A 5,266-nucleotide genomic window follows, 5' to 3' on the forward strand; every position below is an offset into this window, starting at 1 on the left:
TTCCATGCATTCTTCTATCATGTAGTGAAAAATTGCCATCATGCACCTTTGAAAGGTTGCAGGGGCGTTGCAAAGTCCAAATGGCATGCGTTTGTAAGCAAAAGTACCATAAGGGCACGTGAATGTGGTTTTCTCTTGGTCTTCAAGTGCTATTGGAATTTGAAAATATCCGGAAAAACCATCAAGAAAACAATAGTAACTATTTCCGGCTAATCTTTCCAACATTTGATCAATGAAAGGTAAGGGAAAGTGATCTTTTCTGGTGGCGTCATTTAATTTTCTATAATCAATACAAACATGCCATCCTGTTACAGTCCTAGTAGGAATAAGTTCATTTTTCTCATTTGTAATGACAGTTATGCCACCCTTCTTAGGCACGCATTGAACTGGGCTTACCCATGGACTATCAGAAATTGGATAAATTAAACCTGCATCAAGCAGTTTAATAATTTCTTTTTAACAACATCTTGCATATTAGGATTTAGTCTTCGTTGGCATTGCACATACGTTTTATGACCTTCTTCCATAAGGATTTTATGTGTGCAATACGAAGGACTTATTCCTTTAATATCATGAATCTTCCATGCAATAGCTGGTTTATGAGCTTTTAACACAGAAATGAGTTGAGATTTTTCATTTTCAGTAAGAGAAGACGATATTATTACAGGTAATTCAGATTCACCATGTAAATAAGCATATTCCAAATGGTTTGGAAGTGGCTTTAACTCTAATTTCGGAGGTTCTTCTATCGATGATTTATATCGATATCTGTCTTCTTCTTTTAGCATTTGAATTTCTTCTGTTGTTGGTTCATATCCATTAGCTATTAGTGTAGCTAACATTTCAGTTTCATCAATTGGTTCAGTTCCTTCTCCTAAAGAACATTCTCCTGTTCCTTGTAATTCTGGAAATTCTTCTAACAATTCTGCATGTGAATCTATAGCTTGAATATAATAACATGTATCATCTGTAGATTATGGTTGTTGCATAGCTCTATCAACTGAATAGGTAACACTCTCGTCCTCTATACTTAGGGTCAGTTTCTTACCGAACACGTCTATCATTGCTTTAGCCGTGTTTAAGAATGGTCTTCCTAATATGAGAGGAACTTGAGAATCTTCTTCTATTTCCAGAACAACAAAATCTACTGGAAATACTAAAGTACCAACTTTAACTAGCATGTTCTCCATTATCCCTCTAGGATATTTTATTGATCGATCGGCTAGTTTTATGCTTATTCTTGTTGGTTTCAATTCTCCAAGGTCTAGTTTAGTGTATAGTGAATACGGCATTAAATTTATACTAGCACCTAAGTCTGCCAATGCTTCTATTGAACTAAGACTACCCAGAAAATATGGAATTGTGAAACTTCCTGGATCAGATAGTTTTTCTGGTATCTTATTCAACAGCACTGCTGAACAATTAGCATTCATAGTAACGGCCGAGAGTTCTTCCATTTTCTTTCTATTTGAGATTAGATCTTTCAAGAATTTAGCATATCTAGGCATTCCTGAAATCACATCAATGAAAGGAAGATTTACATTTATCTGTTTAAACATATCCAAGAATTTGGATTGCTCGGCTTCAAGTTTCTCTTTTTTCATTTTACTCGGGTAAGGAAGTGGTGGTTGGTATGGTTTAACATAAGGTTTAGCCTTAACTGTGTTATCTTCATTAACCTTTTCAACTACCGGTTCTTTTTCATTATCTTGTTCAGGTTGTGGTTCTTGTGGAGTAGGAATAGCTTCATCAGAAATTTCAGGTTTTTCAGGTGGTTTAAGTGTAATACCACTTCTTGTGGTAATAGCTTTAGCTGTTTCATTCCGGGGGTTAGCATTTGTATCACTAGGTAGACTTCCCGGTTTTCTTTCACCTATTAACCTTGCTAGGTTACTTACTTCTTGTTCCAAATTTTGAATAGAAGCTTGTTGATTTCTAAATGCTTGAGCATTTTGTTCATTAGTTTGTTTCTGAGATGTGAAAAACTGTGTTTAAGATTCAACTAGCTTCGTCATCATATCTTCTAAATTCGGCTTTTTATCATCGGTTTGTGGTGGTTTGTTTTGAAAATTAGGTCTTTGCTGGTTGTAAGTATTGTTGGATACTTGTTGATTACTGATGTGGTAGCGGAGTGTATATAAAATAGCTATTAAATTTTACAAGAAATACTATTAAATACGATACAATTTTACACAAGATATTTATTTATTTAGAGAATGGATATACTTAAACCTTGCTACAACACTTATAGGCAGTGTACCTAATCGTACAGTAGTGTAGTTTTTAGTAAGTCCGGTTCGTTCCACAGGGAAAATCTTTAAACAAAGCTTAACGCTATATTAGTTTACTTTTATAAAAATACAAATATATATATAAGTAATATTATTATTATAAAGGGGGGTTTTTACCGTTTAATGACCGATTTGTCGATTTTAAAACTTTAGTCGCAGTTAAAACCAAATGTAAAATAATAAATAAATACAAGACTTAATTTAAAGTGTAAAGTAAATAACGATAATGAAATTGCGATTAATAAAAATGCGATAAAATAAACTTGCGATAATTAAAAAGTACGATAATTAAAAGTGCAATTAAATAAAATAACAATAAAAATGCGATAATTAGAAGTGCAATTAAAAATAAAGGAAATTAAATATGAAATAAAAGAATTATGCTTATTTAAACTTCCGTAATCATGATGGTTGACGTGTTGATTTTAGTTTTATGCCCATGGGTTAATTGTCCTTTGTCCTGGATTATTTAATATGTCCGTCTAGTTTTTGTCCATAACAGTCCATCAGTCATAAATATAAAGTGCGAGTATCCTCGTCAAATTATCCTTATACCCGAAGTTAAATATTCTAACTAATTGGGGACTTAAACTGTAACAAGATTTTAATACTTTGTTTAATAATTACACCAGGATGTCGACTGAGTGTAACCCAAGGTTTTAATATTTTGTTATCAATTATACCAAGTGTCCTTGTACATAATTTCACCCCTGTTTTAATTATTCTAGTGGCTATTAATCCATTCCCGTGTCCGGTTAAATGAACGATTATTCGTACATATAAATACCCCGCCCATCGTGTCCGATCGAGTGTATATGGTAATTTATAGGGACGCCCAATTGTAAATCTTTATATTAACATTAACAAACTATCATTTAGTTAAACAAATATAAAGCCCATTAATAGCCCATAGTCTAATTTCCACAAGTGTCGTTCTTTTGTCCAAACCCCAATTATGGTACAAAGCCCAATTACCCAATTTTAGTAATTAGCCCAACATCATGATTACTTCGGATTAAATAAGCATAATAATAACTTAGCTACGAGACATTAAATTAAAAAGGTTGAACATAACTTACAATGATTAAAAATAGCGTAGCGTTATACGGACAGAATTTCGACTTACACCCTTACAATATTCGCTAACATACCCTTATTATTAGAATTATAATTAAAATTAAAATTAAAATATAAATTATAAATATAAATATTACGTATATAGATAGAGAGATGGATATATGAGTGTAAAAAATGATCAGAATTCGGTTGGCTTTATAGGGAATTGAGTTCAGGTATACTCCGCGACTCGCGGCCCTTTTTGCCTTCAAACTCCGCGAGTCGCGGAGTTTGTAAATACAGCTCACTCCATTTTGGAGTCTTTCTTGCCGACGGTTTATTTTATTTATATAATATATAAATAATTATAAGAATTATTTAAATATTATATTATATTTATGTGCATAGTTGACTTGTAATTTTTAGTCCGTTGCGTCGAGCGTTGAGAGTTGACTCTGGTCCCGGTTCCGGATTTTCGAACGTCCTTGCGTACAATTTAATATCTTGTACTTTGCGTTTTGAATCTTGTACTCTTGTAATTTCGAGACGTTTCTTATCAATAATTGGAACCTCTTTGATTGTCTTTTGTACTTTTGAGCTTTTTGGTCGTTTGTGTCTTCAATTCGTCGAATCTGTCTTTTGTCTTCACCTTTTATTATTTAAACGAATATCACTTGTAAATAGAACAATTGCAACTAAAAGCTTGTCTTTCTTGAGGAATAATGCTATGAAATATATGTTCGTTTTTAGCATTATCAAATATTCCCACACTTAAGCGTTGCTTGTCCTCAAGCAATATCGTCTTGAAATACTAGAATAACTTCTTTATTCTTTACACTTTGTACATCAGTGATTTCTATACGGCGGTATAAACAATGGTAGTAACGATATGGTTTACAGTCCTACATGACTATAAAAATTTAGATCCATTAAGGAAATTGGATCTTTATGAAAACATTTGATCTTTTGAAAATTAAATCTAGTTTTTACCCTAGATAAGTTTTCCGGAATAACCCTTCACTGGTGTTTGCAAAATATTTTTGTGGGTTTGGTGGGTTTCAGATTTGAAAATTTTAGCTCAAAACTTATGGTTTTGTGTCACCCACTTGCTAACCTTGTATTTGGAAAGCAACACATCCAGTTTACTTGTCCCGTATATTACCTTTCGGTAAACTACCGTCCGGTTGTAAAGGAAAGCGTTGAACAAGCAACTGTTAAGGCAATGTCCCCTGACATGCTTTTAATTATGGTCTATAACGTGTCGGACGCAATTACTATCCTTGGTAGGAGCAATAGTAAAGCTCACCCTTATAATTTTTCGGTCTGGCACAAGGTCCTGTCTTTGACCACTATGCAACCACCGTTCTTACGGTTGACACCCGATTTGGTTTAGGTGACCTAATGAATTTCAGGTGAATTCCTAGGATTTCACGTTCAATGGTAATGAACGCATTGAAAATAGGGTTTTCAGAAAACAAATCGGTTTGTAATTTTGATCAAAATATTTTCTCGTTCAAGCTCGAGTTTAGATATCATTGAATTCCATGAGTTTGTAATTCTCAATCTTTAAGGTCAATCTCAAGGATTGAGTATTATCAGGCTTAAAAGCTGATTTTTGATCTTTTAAGGAGATTATCCTTTCTGGGGATCTGATTCATTAGTCTTATCCAGCTAATTTGCATGGTGCCCCCCCATTTTACTAGATAAATCCTTCTCATGGTTAGGATAAATCTGACCACTTGGCGACCCTGTTTAATGCTGAGGTCCGTGGATTTCCTGCTGATTTTAGTGATGACTTTTCTAGATTTTTCGTCAACCTACAGCTGGTCTGGACGACAACTTCCTGACTTAAATCAAGAAGCGCGTGTCTTTTTCGGAAGACTTTACTTCCTTTTAATGATGGAATTGATTCATCGTGT

This window comes from Rutidosis leptorrhynchoides, chromosome 3 (assembly GCF_046630445.1).
Source record: "Rutidosis leptorrhynchoides isolate AG116_Rl617_1_P2 chromosome 3, CSIRO_AGI_Rlap_v1, whole genome shotgun sequence".
Lineage (NCBI taxonomy): Eukaryota > Viridiplantae > Streptophyta > Magnoliopsida > Asterales > Asteraceae > Rutidosis > Rutidosis leptorrhynchoides.